Source organism: Pinus tabuliformis, chromosome 9 (assembly GCF_031772625.1).
Source record: "Pinus tabuliformis cultivar Carrire ecotype Pingquan chromosome 9, CPIR1, whole genome shotgun sequence".
In the NCBI taxonomy this organism is placed as follows: domain Eukaryota; kingdom Viridiplantae; phylum Streptophyta; class Pinopsida; order Pinales; family Pinaceae; genus Pinus; species Pinus tabuliformis.
Window position 1 is genome coordinate 1994848209 of NC_142307.1, and position 25489 is coordinate 1994873697.

A 25489-nucleotide genomic window follows, 5' to 3' on the forward strand; every position below is an offset into this window, starting at 1 on the left:
TTATTTAATATTCTATCTGAAAACTAAAGTAATCATATCTTCTTACTACTTCTACTTAACATAAAAAAAAAACTTAAATTACTGTGGGGAATTAAATAGCAGCCCTCTATTTACCTGTTAGTATTATCCAAAGGGTTGAACATCACTGTTATAATCAATTTCATACATTGGTCCTCCGATTAAATCAAAACCAGCAAAACATCATAGATGCTTTGGCATAACCAATTGACCTTAGGTTATCTCAAAGGAAAACAACCTCCAGGTGTGAGGTGGGACGATGTGAATTGATAGTCCCAAGAGCGTTGAAATTGGGTAGGGTCCATTGAGAGGTTTTATCTCATGGATCATACCATGCTATGGGAGCCCAAAGTACATAGTAGAGGGAGGAATCAGTGGTGACTAATGCAGTCAAAGATCAGAGCGACAAAGGATAGAGAAGTCAGATACTTAAGAGTGTAGAGAAGGGTTGACAAGAGTGCAGAAAGGCATAGTCAACATAAGTGTAGAGTTTTCAGTGAAAAGAGGCAATCCAGGCAAGTCCCATGCCAGTTCAGAGAAAGACCCAATTGAGACTACAGTGTAGGGATAGTGTACTATTAGTTGTATGATTTACTGAGTTGTAAATATCATGCATGCAATGAGAAAATGACCTAATTTTGGATTGAGCAGTTATGGATGAGGAATTTCCCTTTAAATACGGTATAATTCTCTCAGGAATTGTGCAAAGAATTAGAAGCTTGGAGGCTTGGAAATTTGGCTAAGTATTGTCCAAAGGAAGTCATCACGCGGAGGATAGGAAATACTTGTGCAGGTTAAGCTCAAGGCTAAGCAGAGAATATTGAATTCATCCAAATTCTTTTACCAAGGGCACAAGGAATTAGGGGCTTGGAGAGTAGTAGAAGAGGCTAGAGATTGGCTTGAGCTTGCTTGTGAGCAGGGAGATTGATCATAATGAGTGCTGGGATTGTTCTTGTGAGAACAAGCATTGTATTATTATCTTGGATTTATGATTTAATGCAATACAGATAGGCAAGGTTTTGAGCAGTGGCTTTACCCAAGGAAAAAAAATCTCGCTCTGATACCATGTAGAAATTTTCTACAAATCTAGCTCCGATACCATGTAGAATATTTCTACAAATATAGTTCTGCTACCATGTAGAATTTTCCTACAAATCTAGCTCCAATACCATGTAGAAATTTTATATATGGTATCAGAGCTAGATTTGTAGAAATTTTCTACATGATATCGGAGCTAGATTTGTAGGAAAATTCTACATGGTATCAGAGCTATATTTGTCGAAATTTTCTACATGGTATCGAAGCTAGATTTGTAGAAATTCTCAACATGGTATCGGAGCCAGATTTTTTTTGGGCAGCGAGTTTGCAAAGCAAATATGAAATTTTTTGTTGAAAATTAAAAAAAAAATAACGTATTTGGATTCCTTACAGAAAAATACCAGAATTAAAAAAAAATCAGCCGAATCGGAGTTCGGATGAAGGAGATATTGCTAATGAAAATTTCATGATGGCAGGATAGATGAAACAGATTGGTGTGCTAGCCGAGAAACTGTATGCACTTGAGGTACAAGATGTGTACAAAGCCTTGAGGAGTAAGGAAAAAGTTAGAGAATTGGTGTTTGATCGGCAGTAAATTTCCTCTCAACATACATCCCTAGAAGAAATTTGAGAAGTAGCTTTAGGAAATTGTGGAGCAGCCACAATTAGAGAAGCTGAGAGGAGACCGAGTGGAGAGATCCACTCAAGCAGTCTCAGACAATTGTGGTTGCTCCACAATTGGAGAAGCTGAGAGGGGACCGAGTGGAGGCATCCACTCATGCAGAGACCTCTAGTAGGGGGAAATTTCGAGCCAAGTGGGAAAAGGGATCACATGTAGCCATACCTCTTGGTGTGAGGTGGGGTGATGTGAATTGATAGTCCTAAGAGGGCTGAAATTGGGTAGGGTCCATTGAGAGGTTTTATATCATGGATCGTACCTTGCTACAGGAGCCCAAATTACATAGTAGCGGGAGGAATCAATGGTGATTGATGTGTCAAAGATCAGAGTGACAAAGGCTAGAGCAGTCAGATACTGAAGAGTGCAGAGAAGGGTTGCCAACAATGTAGAAAGGTAGAGTCAACAGATGTGTAGAGTTTTCATTCGACAAAGGCAATCCAGGAAAATCCCATGTCAGTTCAGAGAAAGACCCAGTTGAGACTTGAGTGTAGGGATAGTGTACTATCAGTTGTATGATTTACTAAGTTGTAGATATCATGCATGCAATCATAGAAGGAACTAATTTTGGATTGTGCAGTTATGGATGCGGAATTTCCTTTTAAATATGGGCTAATTTTCTCAAGAATTTTGAAAAGAATTAGAAGCTTGGAGGCTTGGAAATTTGGCTAAGTATTGGCCAAAGGAAGTCATCACGCGAAGGATAGGAAATACTTGTGCAGGTTAAGCTCAAGGTTGAGCAGAGAATATTGTATTCATCCAAATTCTTTGACCTAGGGCATAAGGAATCAGGGGCTTGGAGAGCAGCATAAGAGGCTAGAGATTGGCTTGAGCTTGCTTGTGAGCAGGGAGATTGATCATACTGAGTGTTGGGATTGTTCTTTTGAGAACAAGCATTGTATTATCATCTTGGATTTCTAATTTAATGTAATACAAATAGGCAAGGTTTTGAGTAGTGGCTTTCCCCAGTAAAAGAAAAATCTGGCTCCGATACCATGTAGAAAATTTCTACAAATATAGCTCTGATACCTTGTAGAAAAATTCTACAAATCTAGCTCCAATACCATGTAGAAAATTTATACATGGTATTAGAGCTATGTTTGTAGAAATTTTCTACATGGTATCAGAGCTAGATTTGTAGGAAAATTCTACATGGTATCAAAGCTAGATTTGTAGAAATTTTCTACATGGTATCAGAGCTAGATTTGTAGAAATTTTCTACATGGTATTGGAGCCAGATGTTTTTTGGGCGGCGAGTTTGCAGAAAAATCTAAAAATTTTGTTGAAAATTTTCAAGAACAAATAACAGATCTAGATTCCTTTCAGAAAAATACCCAAATTCAAAAAAAGAAATTGGCCGAATCGGAGTTCAAATGAAGGATATATCCCTGATTTAAAATCATCTCTTTTTCCAGAAAATTTCGTGACGGTGGGACAAATGAAACAGATTGGTGTGCTAGCCAAGAACCTATATGCACTTGAGGTACAAGATGCATGCAAAACCTTGAGGAGTAAGGAAAAGGTTAGAGACTTGGTGGTTAAGAGGGAGTGTAAATTACCTCTCAACATACAGCCCTGGAAGAAGCCTCAGAAGCATCTTTAGGAAATTGTGGAGCAACCACAATTAGAGAAGCTGAGAGGAGACTGAGTGGAGAGATCAACTCAAGTAGTCTCAGACAATTGTGGAGCAGCCAGAATTTGTGAAGCTGAGAGGAGACCGAGTGGAGGCATACGCTCATGCAAATACCTCCAGTAGGGGGAAATTTCAAGCCAATTTGGTAGAGGGAGCACATGCAACCATACCTCCAAGTGTGAGGTGGGGCGATGTGAACTGATAGTCCCAAAAGGGCTGAAATTGGGTAGGGTCCATTGAGAGGTTTTATCTCATGATTCTTACATTGCTATGGGAGCCCAAAGTACATAGTAGCGGGAGGAATCAGTGGTGATTGATGCAGTCAAAGATCAAAGTGACAAAGGCTAGAGAAGTCAAATACTGAAGAGTGCAGAGAAGGGTTGACAACAGTGTAGAAAGGCAGAGTCAACAGAAGTGTAGAGTTTTCAGTTGACAGAGACAATCTAGGCAAGTCCCATGTCAGTTTAGAGAAAGAACCAGTTGAGACTAGAGTGCAGGGATAGTGTACTATTAATTGTATGATTTACTGAGTTGTAAATATCATGCATGTAATCAGAGAAGGACCTAATTTTGGATTGTGCAGTTATGGATGAGGAATTTCCCATTAAATATGAGCTAATTCTCTCTCAGGAATTGTGCTGTCATGGCGGAAAAAGTCGTTTGTGCGGACACAACTGACCTCCCTAGGAGTCTAAACTCTCTAGCGACAAACAAGACAAAATGGAGTGATCTTTCTCTAAATATACCTTTTAAAACATGAAAACTACAAGTGTTTAGGCTTACCTTATTCCAAAACGCTGTTGTTGTAGTCCGTCCTTGCCGATCCGGATGAGCTCCTCCTTCATGTCAATTCCTGCAACCACAAACAATCAAACAATTACCAAGCACTTGCATTTCATATAATAAAACATATATTCAACATGCAGACCAAGGAACACATGAAATAACTCATTAACACAAGCTATTGAGAAAAATAAACCAGTTTGTATTAATAACGAAACAAAGAAACTCTTACAACCTGGCCTTGGTGTTGTGCAAGTTCCTCCCAGGGTCCATCAAGGGTTTTCCTCTACTTTGACAAAGCTCACCCACTTCCAAGTAGAATCAAGCAAAGACAATCTCTCCTCACAAGGTTCTAAATGGGAGTCCTAATTCCTGCAGCATTTACCCAAAGAAAATGTATAGCTCCAACCTCCCCTCCCTCTGGCTCAATGTCTTTATTTATAGTGCTGTAAAGAGGTTATTCAAGTCCACCATCAATGGGATAATCCCCCTCTTTGGGTGGGATAGCTCCCTTATTGATGGGATAAGTTCCTCCTTAATAGGGATACATGAACCAACTGGAGGCGCATCCATTTCATCAAACCGACCTCTAGAAAGTTATAGAAGTAACCACAAGTAACTTTTTTAAGATGAAACTCGCGCATTTTGCCTTTTACAGAAGGACGCACCTGTCCCTTAACATACAGAGCGTCCAAGGACGCAACTTTTGTGAACATTGTGAGCGTCCCCGCAGGTAAGGCTAGAGAGAACCTGCGACCCCAGAGATAAACACATTTTTTACAAGACTTTCTCTCTTCTTTGAGTTTGAGATGGATAGCAGAGGCATAAGACTTGCCTAAGAGGGTAGCATGACTGTTGATTTGAGCCATACTAACTGTAAGTAGTCATGGTGACATTTTTTAGTGTAACAGATTGCCCCCTAAAGTGCGAAGCCTGGAATAGATTAGGGTTTTGTAATTCTAGGAAGGGTGAAGCGCTTTATCATTTCAAGGATTGTCTTGTGGATGACCTGGTTGGAACCTGCAATTTTCAACACAAAATACATGTATAAGATTATATCATCACTGAGGTAGGCATTCCCATACTCAGATTCAAAACTTTAACTAATGGACTAACTATTCTGATACAGGAATGATCTTGCAGTACATCATTTTTTATAGACTTTTGTAGACACAGTATGGACGCAGCCATCTGTTTATGATTAGTCTACATAGATAATGAATACAAAACTCCTCGCAGCCTGGATGGTAGAAACTAGATCCACGGTCTTCACTTCTACTTCCCGAATTGGTACGATTCTAGCCATGTGATTTAAATGATTTGATGTCGAACATGTTAGAAACCACTTGATTACCAGTCGATGATGTAAACTATTAACAAGCGTGAGAGAGACCACCAGTAATGTCAATGGTTCTCAAAGTACCAAGCATAACCCGTGAAATGTGAATAGATGTTTTGATGTCGAACACTTCACGGAATCCTTTGATCGAAAGTCAATGATGTAAACTGACGTCAAAGGCGATAAACCTGCCATTGATGCATGCAGACTTCAAGGTACTGTCGATTCCTAAGTCATCTTTCTAGATAATGTGTCGATGTCGATAGAAAGCGACCCGTTGCAGGCAAGCCCGCAACACGAAATCATTGTTCAAGTTGAAGAAATGTTGCTGTAAAGACTGACTCAGGGATGGTCAAATGGATGACAAGTATTTTGCAGATGAAAGTTTTGCTTGCAGACCTCTTGAACACATAACGACACGACAGATGGCTTGGTGACGAATAACTCAAAGTTAATCCCCGGAACCCGGTTAAAGACTTTCAAAGTGGTTTGGTCAACTGTGAGGTAAAAGATTTCCCAACCCAGGTGAATGAAAAGTGTCGTGTTCAAGAGTGGTAATAAAGTTTCTTCTGAGACAAAAGGTAACAAACAGGTTCATTCTTCTCTCTTTTCCCCCACCATTTCTGGCAAGTACCTCTTTATTTTTAACAAGCTTGAGGAGGATAACATATGCTTGATTATAAGCTCATCCTTCGGACGAGTCCAACCTAGTTTAAATTCGAACCCTAGGAAGGAGTGGTTCGTTCCTGTTTGTAATTGAACAGGTCCTTTACTGTGAAATGTTTAACGAGCCCAGTATAGGATAAACTCGGTGTTTTTCAATTTTAGAGAGTCTGAAAAACTTAAGAAGACTCCAAGCTGAACTTTTTCGTAGATTTGTGTCCCTCAAGCCCGAAAAAGTATAAAATAATACCTGGGGGAACCGCTTGATCTTGCGACCAAGGAGTACTTTCATGATTAGTGCCACTGACCTGAAAAGTAAAAAGTGATCAAGGACACGTCGTTTTATTTCCGTATCGAGTTTGAAATGACAAAAACCCGGCAATCGTTTCCTGTTTTTACGGTCAGAAAAGGGCTATAAGGGGACCGTCTTTTAATTCCGTTTTAACGAGTGTAAAAGAAACGCTCGGCGATCTTTTCATGTTTTAGGAGTCAGAAAAGGGCTTAAAAGATGACTCTGAGGTTTCACTTTTTCGTAAGTTTTAACGAGTTCGAAAAAGGGATAAAAATGTACTCATGGTTTTCACTTTTTCGTAAGTTTTAATGAGTTCGAAAAAATGATAAAAATATACTCATATGGCCGACTTTCAATTTAATTTACGAGCAGGAAAAGACGGAAAGAACTCGACATTTTTCATTTGTTTTACGAGAACGAAAGATAGCAAAATAATCTCGGTATTTTCATGAGTTTAACGAGTCTTGAAAATAACTGAAATTGACTCGAGATAGGTTTCATTTTTACAAAAGCTTGAAACAAAGAAAAACTATGCTTCAGAGTAGTTTCATTTTTTCACAAGCTCGAAACAGAGAGAAAATTGTGCTTGATGCCCCCTAAGCATGATTGCTAGAGCGCATGCCCCCCAGCTTCATTTCATTCAACCAGTTGGATGAAATGAAGGTTCATGAACGAGATCATTTGAAAGACTCGACCTAAAACTGAAAAAACTAACCTAAATATACAACTTAACATCTATGAGATCTAGTCAATCTCTCGACTCAAGTAGAGGAGGATTTGTTTCATTTTTTAAACGAGCTTGACACAGGAAAAGAACTATGCTCGGATTCGGTTTCATGTTTACACAAGCTTGAAACGAAAAACTATGCTTGTTACAAGTTCACATGCCCCCGGCATAATGACGCAAAACAAGGTACGTGCCCCCCAAGCTTCGTTGCATTCAATGAGGTGGATGGAATGAAGCTTTACTTTCAAGATCTTGGAAAGACTTGTGGGAGCTGTTTCATTTTTTAGTGAGGTTGACACAGGAAAAGAACTATCCTCAAAACCCTTGTTTCATTTGTTAAGCGAGCTTGACACAAGATAAGGAACTATGCTCATAACTATTTCTACAATCTACTTAACAAAAAACTTTACTCTAAAAACCTTGATTCATTTTTTAACGAGCTTGACACAAGACAAGGAACTATGCTCATAAAAACCTTGATTCATTTTTTAACGAGCTTGACACAAGACAAGGAACTATGCTCTAAAAACCTTGATTCATTTTTTAACGAGCTTGACACAAGACAAGGAACTATGCTCATGACTACTCTCTACAGTCTACCTACTTAACCTACCCTTGTTTCATTTTTTAAAGAGCTTGACACAAGACAAGGAACTATGCTCAAAAAGTTCGCATGCCCCCAGCATAATGATGCAAAGCAAGGTACATGCCCCCCAGGCTTCATTGCATTCAACCGGCTGGATGAAATGAAGGTTTACTTTCAATATTTAACTTGAAAAGGGAGTTGTTTCATTTTTAAGGAGGTTGACACAAGAAAAGAACTATCCTCATACCTGATTCATTTTTTAACGAGGTTGACTCAGTAACAGGAACTATCCTCATACCTGATTCATTTTTTAATGAGGTTGACTCAGTAACAGGAACTGTCCTCAAACCCTACTTTCTACAATCTACCTACATATCCTAAAATCTAGCTGATTCATTTTTTAATGAGGTCGACTCAGTGAAAGAACTGTCCTCATGCTAGCCTATTTCATTTTTAACGAGGTTGATACAGGAAAAAACTATCCTCGTACTTGATTCATTTTTTAACGAGGTTGATACAGGAAAAAACTATCCTCGTTCCTTGTTTCATTTTTTAACGAGGTTGACACAGTAAAAGGAACTTTCCTCACTACAGCCTATTTCATTTTTTAACGAGGTTGATACAGGAAAAAACTATCCTCGTAACATTGATCATGGCTTCCAACTGGAGGAAAGACATGTCAATGGACACACCTTGATCATGGCTTCCAAGAGGTCTTCATCCGAAGGAAGAATACTTCTTGGGAAGGAACACATGTCAAGGGACTCAAAAGGGATAAGAACATCGTGTTCAAGTAATCCCATAGAGTTTTCCATGTCAATTACCGGATCTAAATCAAAGGAAGATGAGCAAACAGTGAGAGGCTCACTTACATCGGTAACTGAAATCATGGGACCGGTTGCCACATAATTAACCCGTGGCTAGGTAGATACCACTTTAGAATCAGGAACATTTAGGGGTGTCATATTATTGGTAGTTGAAAAAAGACTAGGGAACGAAAGCTGGTCTACAGTCACAATACTGCCATTGTGAGGGAAAGACATCACGCGAAAGAGTGTCGATACAACAGCTTTCATTGCATAAACATAGTCTCGCCCAAGGAGTAAATTGAAATCCAAGGGACCTCGAACTACCATAAGATCAACACAAACAGTTTTACCTTCCAAGGTAATAGAAAACTTAGGAAGGATCCCTAAAGGTTCACTAATTGTTCTGTTAAAAGCTTTCAGATTCTGCGTAATAGGCGCAAGCTGAGGGGAACCCAAAGCTTTCCAAACAGCTGAGGATAAAATACTAACAGAAGCACCTTCATCTACCTGAGTACGATGTATGTCCCTACCACCAGCCTTGACAATGATTTGGAAAGGGATGGAGGAAGGAAGACGAGGTTCTGTCAGTCTATTCCAATCAAAGGAAAAGACCTCAGTACTTGGAGGGGGTTCTGTAGAAACAGGTGAAATGCCCCCCGGCATAGAAGAATCCGATGTAACAAGAAGAACATCAGCGGTATGAAATTTACTCTCGAAAAGGAGAGTGTGATCGACCGAATGTGAAATTGAATCGACCACTTGATCAACTAATGGATCATCAACCTGAGTGACATGAGTTTCACTCTCCAATGGAAGAGTGTGATTGACTGTTCTTGAATTTAGATCAATCACTCCGTCAGTTGACGGCAGGTTGGGAGAAAGTTTACGGTAACCAGTTGGAAATTCTTGCGGTGGAACAGTAAGTTTTTCCAACAATGTTGAGGCTTCATCCATGTGAGGGCAAATGTGAGTTTGATGACTCCCTTTGCATAACTTACAAGGAAACCTAACTTTACCTTTTTTCCCAGGAACCTGACTATCACTGGTTGATGGATCAACGGAAAGTTGATGAGATTTTTCTGACCATACTTCCAAGACCTTTGGTATACCAGGACAATTGACAAGGAAGTGGTCACCCTTACAAAGTCTGCAAGGGTATTTGGGTTTACGATGCATGTCGGAATTTTCCTCAACACAACTAACACTTACAGCCATGGTTGGTTGGTTGACTTCTTTCTTATCTTGCTTCTTCTTCTTCTTCTTCTTCTTCCCTTTCTTCTTCTTCTTAGCCTCCTGGTTACTAGCATCAAGGCTTTTACCAGGCGAAGAGGAAGAAATGGAGGAAGAAAAATTAGGCGAAGAAGGTAAAGGGTCAACAGAAGGTTGGTGATGTTGAGATGGTGAACTCTGTTGAGGTGAAGCATCCGGTTGAGATGGAACAATTGGAGTATTTTGGGCCAACGAAGTTGAAAATAACCATATCGGTAAACCTATTGTAAATCCAGGTAATGACAAAGTAGCCATATAAGGAGGACCAACATTTCCAAAGTAAGGAAAAGTACTAGGATTCTCATTAGGAGGGGTTCCTAGGTTGATAAATTCCGGAACATTTGCCATTATATTCAACTTCAGTGAATTTTATTAACAATTTAAAACTAAAATTAACAATTCACAATTCACACTTAACAACTAAAATTCACAATTCACACCTATGGTCTCTAAAAGTAAAAACAAACAAATTAACACGCGCTATCAAATCTAGGAGTCAAACCACACACAAACAGTAAGCTCTCCGGACCGAAAACACTAGTTGGTGATGAAGCCCAACCTCGCAGAATTCAGTACAGAAATGGCGGGTGGAACAGTTACCCCGGCAACCTGCTTAATGAATAGACCGGCACAAGTTCCTCCACTTTAACCGTCTCGAAGTGAAGTGAACCCCCCGGAAAATCCAAGTGAGTATAACCGACGTCTGCTCCAGGTACAGTGGGACCTTCCCTCCACCGTCACCTCGGTAGAACCCTAAAGATTATGGTCACTAAGGTCACCAACAGTAACAAATACACCTGGGGGAACAGTCTAAACTCCGACAGCACGCAAGGGCAGAGTAGCAAGCTCAATCCCCTTACCGGCTCCTTGACAACAATCCAAGGTTTACCGATAAGTGACCCCTGGCTCCTCGACAATGGTTAATCCGAGGTTTACCGTTTGTAATACGTACTGTCTGGCGTCGTTCCCGACGAGGGGGGAATGATCCCCTCACTGGTTCGGACACGAGCTCGTGCTTCTCCTTTAAGAGGAGCTTTCCCAGAGTGCAATTGAAACAATTGGATTTATTCTACTCAAGATAAACTATCTGTTTGGTTTTGTAGTCTTGGAGAGTTAAGTACTCACCTACTCCAAGACCCTAGCCTAAGCTATGTTGGTGTTTCAGAGCCCTAGAAATGTAAAAATTACTAGATGAATTTTAATTAAGCGCTGTGTTATTAAGGCTGTTATTACTCAAATGGTTAAATGGAGATGAAACCAATGGTGTTATGACCCGACTCAACTGAATGCAATCGAATATGATAATGTAATCTTTTCAATTCGATGAATCCTAACTAGAGTAAGGAGAGAGTTTCCATTCACTTCCAACAATGCAAAAAATTGATCACTAAGAGAAAATTTAACAAATTCTCTAATGCACTAATTTCATCAAGAAAAACTAATGCAAATCAATTCCAAACCAATTTTTTTATTTTTATTTTTGTGTAAATTCAAATCAAAGAAAGATGATCTAAATCTACGATTGATTTTTCAGAATGTAAACTATGCAATGGTAATCTAAGCACAATTCACTTGAAAAGTATGCAAATGTAATCTATGCACATTTTTCATTCATATTCTGAAAGTGAGAATTCTAATTATGCAAATGTGATCTATGCAAGAGAATCCTCAAACACAAGATGATTCTAATGTGATCTAAGAACCAATCAAGTGCAAGTCGAGAAAATTGGGTGAGAGTTCCAAAGATCAAAACATAAAAACACTCAAAGGCGATTAACACTCATACACAATTTAGAGAAACCTCCAAGTAATGACCAAAGGAAATCAAATTAAGAATTTCTCAAAAAAGAGACTCAAAACACCCAATTGATGAAAGCTAAAAGCAGGAATGCTAATGAAACAAGTTCAGGTGAAAATTTTTGACAGGGTACTAAAGGATCTGGGCAGAAAACACTAAGAAAAACCAAAATCTAAAAGCAATTAAAGCAAAAATGGAGTTTTCCTAAATTTTTACAGGAAGACGCAGGCAACCCGTTAGAACAGGCGCGGGCCCGCTCTGTGCAAACGGCAACAGCGCGTCCAAAGACGCACTGTGCAGTACTCAGAGGGTGCGTCCTTCTGGAAAAGTTAAGAAAAACCAAATCTAACTAAATCTAAAGCTAAGCCACCCAAATACTAATTCTCACAGTCAAAAACCAGAAAATAAAAACGATTTTCTCAGAGCAAAGTTCACACAAAGGAAAAGACTTTCACATTAATGGATTCCCCAGCGGAGTCGCCAATTTGTCATGGCGGAAAAAGTCGTTTGTGCGGACACAACTGACCTCCCTAGGAGTCTAAACTCTCTAGCGACAAACAAGACAAAATGGAGTGATCTTTCTCTAAATATACCTTTTAAAACATGAAAACTACAAGTGTTTAGGCTTACCTTATTCCAAAACGCTGTTGTTGTAGTCCGTCCTTGCCGATCCGGATGAGCTCCTCCTTCATGTCAATTCCTGCAACCACAAACAATCAAACAATTACCAAGCACTTGCATTTCATATAATAAAACATATATTCAACATGCAGACCAAGGAACACATGAAATAACTCATTAACACAAGCTATTGAGAAAAATAAACCAGTTTGTATTAATAACGAAACAAAGAAACTCTTACAACCTGGCCTTGGTGTTGTGCAAGTTCCTCCCAGGGTCCATCAAGGGTTTTCCTCTACTTTGACAAAGCTCACCCACTTCCAAGTAGAATCAAGCAAAGACAATCTCTCCTCACAAGGTTCTAAATGGGAGTCCTAATTCCTGCAGCATTTACCCAAAGAAAATGTATAGCTCCAACCTCCCCTCCCTCTGGCTCAATGTCTTTATTTATAGTGCTGTAAAGAGGTTATTCAGGTCCACCATCAATGGGATAATCCCCCTCTTTGGGTGGGATAGCTCCCTTATTGATGGGATAAGTTCCTCCTTAATAGGGATACATGAACCAACTGGAGGCGCATCCATTTCATCAAACCGACCTCTAGAAAGTTCTAGAAGTAACCACAAGTAACTTTTTTAAGATGAAACTCGCGCATTTTGCCTTTTACAGAAGGACGCACCTGTCCCTTAACATACAGAGCGTCCAAGGACGCAACTTTTGTGAACATTGTGAGCATCCCCGCAGGTAAGGCTAGAGAGAACCTGCGACCCCAGAGATAAACACATTTTTTACAAGACTTTCTCTCTTCTTTGAGTTTGAGATGGATAGCAGAGGCATAAGACTTGCCTAAGAGGGTAGCATGACTGTTGATTTGAGCCATACTAACTGTAAGTAGTCATGGTGACATTTTTTAGTGTAACATGTGCAAAGAATTAGAAGATTGGAGGCTTGGAAATTTGGCTAAGTATTGGCCAAAGGATGTCATCAGGCAGAGGATACGAAATACTTATGCAGGTTAAGCTCAAGGTTGAGCATAGCATATTGTATTCATCCAAATTCTTTGAACAAGGGCGCAAGGATTCAGGGGCTTGGAGAGTAGTGGAAGAGGCTAGAGATTGGCTTGAGCTTGCTTGTGAGCAGGGAGATTGATCCTACTGGGTGTTGGGATTGTTATTCTGAGAACAATAATTGTATTATCATCTTGGATTTTTGATTTAATGCAATGCATATAGGCAGGGTTTTGAGCAGTGGCTTTCCCAAAAAAATAAAATCTGGCTCCAATACCATGTAGAAAATTTCTACAAAGCTAGCTCCGATACCATGTAGAAAATTTCTACAAATCTAGCTCTAATACCATGTAGAATTTTCCTACAAATATAGCTCTGATACCATGTAGGAATTGTCTACATGGTATCAGAGCTTGATTTGTAGAATTTTTCTACATGGTATCAGAGCTAGATTTGTAGGAAATTTCTACATGGTATTAGAGCTAGATTTGTAGAAATTTTCCAGAAGGTATTAGAGCTAGATTTTTAGAAATTTTCTACATGGTATCGGAGCCAGATTTTTTTGGGCGGCAAGTTTGCAGAGCAAATATGAAAATTTTTGTTGAAAATTTTCAAAAACAAATAACAGATCTGGATTCCTTGTGGAAAACTACCCAAATTCAAAAAAAAAAATCGTCCAAATCGGAGTTCGGATGAAGGAGATATCACTGATTTAAAATCATCTCTTTTTCCAAAAAAATTCGTGACGGCGGGACAAATGAAACAAATTGGTGTGCTAGCCAAGAACCTATATGCACATGAGGTATAAGATGCGTGAAAAGCCTTGAGGAGTAAGGTAAAGGTTAGAGACTTGGTGGTTTAGAGGGAGAGTAAATTACGTCTCAAAGTACAACCCTAGAAGAAACCTCAAAAGCAGCTTTAGGAAATTGTGGAGCAGCCACAATTAGAGAAGCTGAGAGGAGACCGAATGGAGAGATCCACTCAAGTAGTCTCAAAAGCAGTCTCAGACAATTGTGGAGCAACAACAATTGGAGAAGCTGAGAGGAGACCGAGTGTAGGCATTCACTCATTCAAAGACCTCTAGTAGAGGGAAATTTCGAGCTAAGTGGGCAAAGGGATCACATGCAGCCATACCTCTAGGTGTGAGGTGGGGTGATGTGAATTGATAGTCCCAAGAGGGCTGAAATTGGGTATGGTCCATTGAGAGGTTTTATCTCATGGATCGTACCTCCTACGGGAGCCCAAAGTACACAGTAGCAGGAGGAATTAGTGGTGATTGATTCAGTCAAAGATCATAGTGACAAAGGGTAGATTAGTTAGATACTGAAAAGCGTAGAGAAGGGTTAACAATAGTACAGAAAGGCAGAGTCAACAAAAGTGTAGAGTTTTTAGTGGACAAAGGAAATCCAGGCAAATTCCATGTCAGTTCAGAGAAAGACCCAATTGAGACTAGAGTGCAGGGATAGTGTACTATCATTTGTATGATTTACTGAGTTGTAAATATCATGCATGCAATAAGAGAAGGACCTAATTTTGGGATTGTTCTTGTGAGAACAAGCAGTGTATTATCATCTTGGATTTCTGATTTAATGCAATACAGATAAGCAGGGTTTTGAGCAGTGGCTTTCCCCAGGAAAAAAAAATCTAGCTTCGATACCATGTAGAAAATTTCTACAAATGATACCGTGTAGAAAATTTCTACAAATCTAGCTCCAATACCATGTATAAATTTTCTACAAATATAGCTTTGATACCATGTAGAATTTTCGTACAAATCTAGCTCCGATACCATGTAGAAATTTTGTACATGGTATCAGAGCTAGATTTGTTGAAATTTTCTACGTGGTATTAGAGCTAGATTTGTAGGAAAATTCTACATGGTATCAAAGCTAGATTTGTAGAAATTTTCTACATGGTATCAGAGCTAGATTTGTAGAAATTTTCTACATGGTATCAGAGCCGGATTTTTTTTTCGGCGGTGAGTTTGTAGAGCAAATCTGAAAATTTTTGTTGAAAATTTTCAAAAAAAAATAACGGATTTGGATTCCTTGCGGAAAAATACCCAAGTTCAAAAAAAGAAAACAACTGAATCAGAGTTCAGATGAAGGAGATATCGTTGATTTAAAATCATCTCTTTTTCCAGAAAGTTTCGTGATGACAGGACAAATGAAACAGATTGGTGCGCTAGCCAATAATTTGTATGCACTTGAGGTACAAGGTGCATGAAAAGTCTTGAGGAGTACGGAAAAGATTAGAGACTTGGTGGTTGAGAGGGAGAGTAAATTACCTCTCAACATACAACCCTGAAAGAAGCCTTAGAAGCAGCTTTAGGAAATTGTGGAACAACCATAATTAAAGAAGCTGAGAGGAGACCGAGTGGAGAGATCCACTTGAGCAGTCTCAGACAATTGTGGAGAAGCCACAATTGGAGAGGTTGAGAGGAGACTGAGTGGAGGCATCCCCTCATGCAGAGACCTCCAGTAGGGGGAAATTTCGAGCCAAGTGGGTAGAGGGATCACATGCAACCATACCTCTAGGTGTGAGGTGGGGTGATGTGAATTGATAGTCCTAAGAGGGCTGAAATTTGGTAGGGTCCATTGAGAGGTTTTATCTCATTGATCATACCTTGCTATGGGAGGCCAAAGTACATAGTAGCTGGAGGAATCAGTGGTGATCAATGTAGTCAAAGATCAGAGTGACAAACACTAGAGCAGTGAGATATTGAAGAGCACAGAGAAGGGTTGACAACAATGCAGAAAGGCAGAGTCAACAGAAGTGTAGAGTTTTCAATACGATGTCAATTAAGAGAAAGACCTAGTTGAGATTAGAGTGCAGGGATAGTGTACTATTAGTGGTATGATTTATTGAGTTGTAAATATCATGCATGCAATCAGAGAAGGACCTAATTTTGGATTGTGCAGTTATGGATGAGGAATTTCCCCTTAAATATGGGCTAATTCTCTCAGGAATTGTGCAAATAATTAGAAGCTTGGAGGCTTGGAAATTTGGCGATGTATTGGCCAAAGGAAGTTATCAAGCGGAGGATAGGAAATACTTGTGCAGGCAAAGCTCAAGGTTGAGCAGAAATATTGTATTCATCCAAATTCTTTGACCAAGGGTGCAAGGAATGAGGGGCTTGGAGAGCAGTAGAAGAGGCTAGAGATTGGATTGAGCTTGCTTGTGAGCAGGGAGATTGATCATACTGAGTGTTGGGATTGTTCTTGTGAGAAAAAACATTGTATTATCATATTGGATTTCTGATTTAATGCAATACAGATAGGTAGGGCTTTGAGCAGTGGCGTTCCCCAGGAAAAAATAAATTCTGGCTTTGATAGCATGTAGAAAATTTCTACAAATCTAGCTCTGATACCATGTAGAATTTTCCTACAAATCTAGCTCCGATACCATGTAGAAATTTTATACATGGTATCAGAGCTAGATTTGTAGAAATTTTCTACATGGTATCGGAGCTAGATTTGTAGGAAAATTCTACATGTTATGAGAGCTAGATTTGTAGAAATTTTCTACATGGTATGAGAGCTAGATTTGTAGAAATTTTCTACATGGCATCGGAGCCATATTTATTTTTGTCGGAGAGTTTGCAGAGAAAATATGAAAATTTTCAAAAACAAATAACATATCTGGATTCCTTATGGAAAAATACCCAAATTAAAAAATAAAATCCACCGAATTGGAGTTCAGATGAAGAAGATATCGTTGATTTAAAATAATCTCTTTTTCCAGAAAATTTCGTGACGACATGACAAACGAAGGAGATTGGTGTGCTAGCCAAGAACCTATATGAACTTGTGGTACAATATGTATGCAAAGCCTTGAGGAGTAAGGCAAAGTTTAGAGACTTGGTGGTTGAGAGGGAGAGTAAATTACCTCTCAACATACAACCCTAGAAGAAGCCTCAGAAGCAACTTTAGGAAATTGTGGAGCAGCCAAAATTAGAGAAGCTAAGAGGAGACTGAGTGGAGAGATCCACTCAAGTAGTCTAAGACAATTGTGGAGCAGCCACATTTGGAGAAGCTGAGAGGAGACCGAGTGGAGGCATCCACTCATGCAGAGACCTCTAGTAGGGGTAAACTTCCAGCCAAGTGGGAAGAGGGATCAAATTCAACCATACCTCCATGTGTGAGGTGGGGCGATGTGAATTGATAGTCTTAAGAGGGTTGAAATTAGGTAGGGTCCATTGAGAGGTTTTATCTCATGGATCGTACATTTCTACGTGAGCCCAAAGTACATAGTAGAGGGAGGAATCAGTGGTGATTGATGCAGTCAAAGATCATAGTGACAAAGGCTAGAGAAATCAGATACTGAAGAGCATAGAAAATGGTTGGAAACAGTGCAAAAAGGCAGAGTCAACAGAAATGTAGAGTTTTTAGTTGATAGAGGCAATCCAGGCAAATCCCATGTGAGTTCAGAGAAATACCCAGTTGAGACTGGAGTGTAGGGATAGTGTACTATCAGTTGTATGATTTATTGAGTTGTAAATATCATGCATGCAATCATAGAAGGACCTAATTTTGGATTGCGCAGTTATGGATGAGGAATTTCCCTTTAAATATAGGCTAATTCTCTCAGGAATTGTGCAAAGAATTAAAAGCTTGGAGGTTTGGAAATTTGGCGAAGTATTGACCAAAGGAAGTCATCAGGCGGAGGATAGGAAATACTTGTACAAGTTAAGCTCAAGGTTGAGCAGAGCAAATTGTATTCATTCAAATTCTTTGACCAAGGGCGCAAGAAATTAGGGGCTTCAAGAGTAGCAGAATAGGCTAGAGATTGGCTTGAGCTTGCTTGTGAGTAGGGAGATTGATCATACTGAGTGCTGGGATTTTTCTTGCAAGAACAAGCATTGTATTATCATCTTGGATTTCTGATTTAATGCAATACAGATAGGCAGGTTTTTGAGTAGTGGCTTTCCCCAGGAAAAAAATAAAATCTATCTCCGATACCATGTTGAAAATTTCTACAAATCTAGCTCCGATACCATGTAGAAATTTTTTACAAATCTAGCTCTGGTACCATGTAGAATTTCCTACAAATCTAGCTCCGATACCATGTATAAATTTTATATATGGTATCAGAGCTAGATTTGTAGAAATTTTCTACATGGTATCAAAGCTAGATTTGTAGGAAAATTCTACATGGTATCAGAGCTAGATTTGTAGAAATTTTCCACATGGTATCGAAGCTAGATTTGTACAAATATTCTACATGGTATTGGAGCTAGATTTTTTTTAGGCGGAGAGTTTTCAGAGAAAATAAGAAAATTTTTGTTGAAATTTTCAAAAAATATATAGCATATCTGGATTCCTTGCAGAAAAATGCCCAAATTAAAAAAAAAATCGTTCAAATCGGAGTTTGGATGAAGGAGATATCATTGATTTAAAATCAACTCTTTTTCCAGGAAAATCGTGACGGCGGGACAAATGAAACATATTGGTGTGCTAGCCAAGAACCTGTATGCACTCAAGGTACAAGATGTGTGCAAAGCCTTGAGGAGTAAGGAAAAGGTTAGAGACTTGGTGATTGAAAGGGAGAGTAAATTACCTATCAACATACCACCCTAGAAGAAGTCTCAGAAGCAGCTTTAGGAAATTGTGGAGAAGCCACAATTAGAGAAGCTGATAGGAGGCCGAGTGGAGAGATCCACTCAAATAGTCTCAGACAATTGTGGAGCAACCATAGTTGGAGAGGCTGAGAGGAGACTGAGTGGAGGCATCCACTCATGCAGAGACCTCCAGTAGGGGGAAATTTCAAGCCAATTAGGCAAAGGGATCACATGAAACCATACCTCCAAGTGTGAGGTGGGGCGATGTGAATTGATAGTCCCAAAAGGGATGAAATTAGGTAGGGTCCATTGAGAGGTTTTATCTCATGGATCGTACCTTGTTACGGGAGCCCAAAGTACATAGTAGCGGGAGGAATCAATGGTGATTGATGCAGTCAAAGATCAAAATGACAAAGGCTAGAGAAGTCAGATACTGAAGAGTGCAGAGAAGGGTTGACAAAAGTGCATAAAGGTAGAGTCAACATAAGTGTAGAGTTTTCAGTCAACAGAGGCAATAACAGTCAAAGACTTTGATGGCAGATGCATCATACTAATTTAGGTTGGATTTTTTATTTTTTTTTTATTTTTTATTTTTATTTTTTTTTGGAGTTGGTGTAGCAACAACACTAGAGCGAAGTGTTGCATGCATAATATTCCAAAGGTTTAGGATCGGGATCGAGTTGAATTACTTTCTTGTTGAGAGGGAGTGTTGGAAATAACAACAAGAAATGTTAAAAATAGAATCCAAAAATTCCAAATTAATTTATCCTTGAATTAAAATTTTAATTAAAATTGTAATTCTTTTCTCATAGCAACTTGTAATAGTTAACTAAGTTTAGTTGACTTAGTTAGCTTAGGAATTTCGAGTTGGAAGTCTTTTAGAAGTCATGTATATGTTCTCCCTAAGTTTTAGGGGTCTAAGATGAGTTTAATTGTGAGTTCTAATTAGATAACTTAGTTTACTGAGTTATGTTTAGTTAAATTAGTTCCAAACTGTTTGTGGAACTAATAGAGAGTTAACAGTCAGTTGGTGCATTAGTTCATCCACAAGTGTCACTCTCGTTAACTAAATATTCCCTCATTAGAAACTCATGCATGTCAGTTCAGAGAAAGACCCAGTTGAGACTAGAGTGCAGGGATAGTGTACTATCAGTTGTATGATCTACTGAGTTGTAAATATCATGCATGCAATCTGTTATAGCTCCAAATCTCACTCTTGATGTTTGTGATGCTACACTCATGGCCCAGGGCAACCCCTCCTTCCAGACCTGGTCCAAATACTTAAAAAACAGTGTTTTACTCCCTATACGTGACATTGACATGAGATAAACGCGTGTGTACGCGGGTCTGTGTATACCCAACCCGCGTATATGTCTTAAAACACTTAAAAAAATTAAATATCCTTAATTTCGGGCGGAGATCGCGGGTTTTACCTACTGATTACCTATTAGTGCCCATGGCCCAACTGTTCCCAACGAATTCCCAACTAAAAAACTACTTTGGGAGAAGTAACAAAAGGCTTCAATGGGAAGGCCTAAGGGAGGAGAGAATAGAGAGAAAAATCACTCTGTTGAGATTATCCCAGATCAGGTCTGAAGATCCCTGTGCTTCCAACACTTCCCCCATTACAGGAAACCCTTGTTTCCTTGAGTTATGATGTCTTTCCATTTGTTGAGATATCCTTGAGTGAGTTATGGAAGGAGCTTGTTGAAGGCTTGAGATTGGATGAATCCGAAGGACGGTTCCACTTGGAGCCTGCGAAAGGAAGACTCAGGTGAAATCATTCCTTTTTGTATTTTAGTTATCTATAATAAAAGAAACACTTGTCTTGTTCCTGATATGAATCTTCTTCATGTTTATGATATCAATGTTATGATTTACAAATGAATGATTATTTCAATTGCATAACTAACTTTCAATATGATATGAAGTTGATTTCTTTATGATGTTTAGTCCATATATTGTTGTGCTTTCTTGAATTGATTGTTTTGCAGGTTGAAGGAGCAAAAGGAACTCCAAGAGGGTTTGGACCCTAGCTGGATCTTCCCAAACAAAGGACCCCCAGGTGCACCTCTCTTCGTGTAGTTTGTTTATATTAGCATCATGGCTGTGTGGAATGCTTGTTTTTCTTTATAGATAACCCCCGCTCTGCTAGGGTATTAACCCAAGACCCTAGGGGACATTCTCCCTTAACAGAATTGGTGACTCCGCTGGGGACAACAATATTTTTGTTCCTAGTTTGGGTTTGTTCAAGCCAATCAGGGCTCAACTGTTTATTTACTTGCTGTGACTGAGTAGTCTGTTCCTGTAGGAACTTGAATTGTAAGTTTGATCAATTTCTTCAGACTGTTTTTTGTTTTTTCTTGTAATCTGTTATATACGCTGTTTTTCTAGTTTACAGAAGCGTATGTACGCAAGTTTCCTCAAGTCAACCCGCGTATACGCAGGTTTCCTTAGGCTGAATAGCGTATACATGCAGCTGTGCACTAACACAGTCGCATATACCCTAAAATTTTCAAGATTTTTCAAATATTTTTGTTTCTGAAGATCTGTCTACTAGTCTGAATCAGTCCTGAACAGTTACTTTTTTGTGTCAGTCTTTATTTTTACAGCAAGTATATGATTTCAAACTCTCTCCGATTGTGGAAAGTGTTGGTCTTGTTTTGTTTTGTTGCAAGCGTCATCGTTTTTGTTTAAGCACACAAGATTTCTTACTGGGAATCTTGGCTGCTCTGGTCTTCTAGGGCAGAAAGATTGATCTCAATCTTTGTGTCAAATCTTGTTTTGGTGACTTTTTTTTTTGCATGTCAAAACTACATCTTTGTGACCATATTCTTTTCTTACTTTCCGAAAGTTGTTGATTGACACTTTCTTGAAAGTTGTCTTTTCGATCCTTTTGGTCTTTGTTGCCAAGCTCTTGTTGCTGCTTTTGATTGTTAAGAGCATCTTGAAACACATTTTTTTTGTTGAGTTTTCACCCATCTTGTGTTGTTAACTTGCAAAGTGTTTTGTTGCCTATTCTTCGATCATAAAGTTTCAGTCTTGTTTAGAGCACTTTTTGAAAAGACATTTTTGTTTTTGCTTTTGAAGAAAACTTCTTGAAAACTTGGTTTTGCTTTCTTGAACTTTGTTTTGATTTAGTTTCTTTTTGTGAGTGAAAGTGCATTTTTGTTTGTCTTGAAACTTGCTTTTAGTGTTTGGACGAAAATGAGCATTAGCAACTTATATTCTATCTAAACATCTTAAGTGGCAAATTAGAATTGATAAACAAGTTACTTTCATTTCTTGATTTAGAGTAGTCTTAAGTTTTACATCATCATGTACTCATTGCATTAAGATAAATTTGTGCATCTTTTTAGGGCATCCATAGTTTTGTTAATTTTTGTGAGTGTTAAGCTTGAGTAAAAGAAAAGAAAAGAAAAGTTGTTGCTTTCTTAGAAGTTCTTCTGAACCTAGTATAAATTTCTTTCGTCGAAGAACAAAACGAGTGCATTTGCATATAGTTTGGTTTTTATTAATTTCTTTTGCATCAAAACACCACAAGTTTCACTTCCGCTTATCCCTTGACTTAAAGAATAGCCCATTTAAAAACAAGTGCTAATTAAAATACACTAAAACTTTTTATAATTGTCGAGTTAGACACACCAACAAGTTTTAGGATATTTTAGGGCCTTGGATTAGGTGAGTGGAGAGAAAACTCTCCAAGGCCATTTAAACTGTAAAACATAGGAGTCTGAATAGTGAGTGCAAATCCAATAGTGTTAGGAAGACCAGGAAAGCTTCGGATCTGGGAGTTAAGCACGAGGGTTTTTGAAGATAAGGAAGAGAGATACCCGCTCTCCTACTTGTCGGATCTTACCTCAAGATTGTTCCGCTTGGCTTCTGACATGAGTTGGTAACCTTAGTTGCTTCTCCTAGGGATCTACATAGGTGGCTGCGGAGGGGAATCTCGTGGCACCTGAGGTCGACGTTGTATCACTCTCAACGATACTACTGGAAGGCACCCTTGCGAAGCTTGGGGGCTTGCACCGGCGCAGGCTGTTGTTAGGAGGTCAGCGTAACTTCCTCTGTTACCTTCGCTGGTAGGACTGGGCCATCATTATCCTAGACTATGTTCGAAAGGCCCCTTACTTCAATTTCTTGTATTTTGGTGTCCGGTCCTCATCACCCGGAGCACAAATACTTGAAAGTTGTTTGACTGGCTAACATCTTTTAGGGACTTTTTAGTGTGTGCACTGTGCTCTTAGTTGGCCTAGCTTTCATTTTTTTGATCTTTAATTAGATCTTAATAAAAAATTCAAAGTGGCTGACTGATCGCCTAGATGGTCCCGAAGACTTCATGGTCTTCCACCACCAAGTTTAGAGCCTTCTCCTAGAAGGCATAGAGGTAATATTGCTGGTCGGTTCCCTTCTGTGGCAGCTGATGCATTAGGGATTGATCCTCCACTCAGGGGCATTAGTGTTCAGGATAGGCCTAATACTTCTGCAGAACAAGAGAGGAACACTCCAGTTCTTTCTCGAGTTCTCTTTCAATTGGAAGATAACATAGAGGTAGAAGAACTCCTAGAGTCATCAGCGGCTCCGAATTCTGCCCTACCTTCTAGCCATCTAGACGTATTACAATACGTTGGGACTCTGATGCATAAACCGTCAAGTCCAGGTCATATTACGCACTTACCATCGATGACCACTACTGGAAGCATGGCTTCTACCACAAGTGCTACAACTATGCAGACTCCAACATCTGTACAAGGGGGAGGAACTATTTCCATCCCCTCTACATCTTTATTTGGGTCTTTTGCTAGCACATCTTTAGTTGGGTCTACCTCCATTCCTTCTACGAGTGGAAATTCCCAAGGCAATGCTTTTAGTTCTGGATTTTTCCCATTTGGCACCCATTCACAGGGTATTCCGTCAGTTCCTTTCAATGCCTCCACATCCATGATGGGTGGGTCGGCTTCATTCCAGGGTTTTCCTTTTGGAAGTGGTCATATACCACATTCCAACCCGATGATAGGATCTATGCCTTTTTCCGCTACAGGACAAAGCAACAATCCCTTTCAAGGTTGGACTAACCCTGCGGTTAGTGGCATGGGAACTGGGAATCTATTTTTCGGCCAACAAGGGAATAGGCCGTACTCCATAGTTAGCACATTTCGAAGTATTCCCCCCTTAGATTTTGCTTGGAATCCTTATCAGGGGTTATCAACTCCTTATAATCCTTTAGTAGGAAGCTTCGCCGGTTAAGGAGGTTTTTCGGCCAAAGTTGGTCAAACTCTGAGTTTCGCTGGATCACAAGGTCTGCGTTTTGCTTCAACTAGTTTTGTGGGTAACTTCAGGCAGCCTGGTGCCTTCCAAAATCTAGGCCAATCTTTTTAGAACTTTGGGAGCTCCACCCAGTCTGGGTGGAATCCCCAAGGTCCTCCTAGGCTTCCTTTTCTAGCAACGTTGAATTTGCCAGATCTCACGAAATTAACAAACGATCCAATCAAATACAATCTGGCCTAGCCTCCGGTCCCAACCAAACTCCCTTCGGACATTCCAAAGTTCAAGGGGAAGGGCGGCGAAGACCCAGGCGACCATGTAACCACATTCCATTTGTGGTGCTCATCAAACTCCCTTATCGATGACTTGGTTAGGTTGAGACTTTTTCAATGCACCTTGACTGGTAATGCGGCCAAGTGGTATATAGAGTTTCTAGGGGGTAGCTTTACATCTTTCGCCGACTTAGCTAATATTTTCCTAAATCATTTCCAATTGCCCGTCCATTATGATGCCAGAACGAAACTTCTGGCCAATTTTTAATCAGGACACGACAACCCACATTTCTGATCACATCCAGGAATGGAGACGGAGAAAGAGGCTCATTAAAGCTGAAATCCCTCTAGAATACCGTCTCGAATGGTTTTTGAAATCTTTGCAACCTGAAATCTCTAAGGATGTCTCCCTGTCCGGAGTCTATTCTAAGGAGCAAGCTATTTTTAGGGCCCAAAAATTAGAATTGATTTATTCTTAGTCTGGGATTCTACAAAAAATCTTGCTTGATGCTCCCTGGACTAAGGTTGATATAGCCAAGTCGAAGCGAAGTCCCCATGCGGATGGTATCTGATTAGGTGCTCATGTCCTAAGTGTCGTAAAATGCTCAAAATTTAAAGTACTTAGAACTGGTTCAAAGTTGAATGACTAGAAAGTGCTCGTCTTCCCGATTCCGATGCCGCAAACGGTTCGAAAAACGGTCACCGTATGAGGAAGTTATGGCAAAAAGAAGAATTTGTCCATAACATTAGAAATTTTAATTTTTCAAAAAAAAAAATCAAAAAAGGAATATTCCGCCGGGCACGAAATCCGAGGCAACCACCAAAAATTAAATGTAACTGCAGTTAAGTTGGCGGAATTTTGGCAGGAGCGCCAAATTTGGCGGACCCGCCATAATTGGCGGAGCTAACTGGAGTTAACTAAAGTTAACTGGAGTTAACTAAAGTTAGCTGGAGTTTTTCTAGGGGCAAACTGGAGAAACTTTAAATGGCCATAACTTTGGCTAGGAAAGTTGGTTTTGGACGAATTTTTTTTTTGATTTTGGGTATTTTCGACCTTCTGAAGCCATTGGTGCAGGTCTTACAGCCATCTGAGGTCATTTGCAGAGGTTTTGGAGCCGTGAAAGTTCTAGGCTAG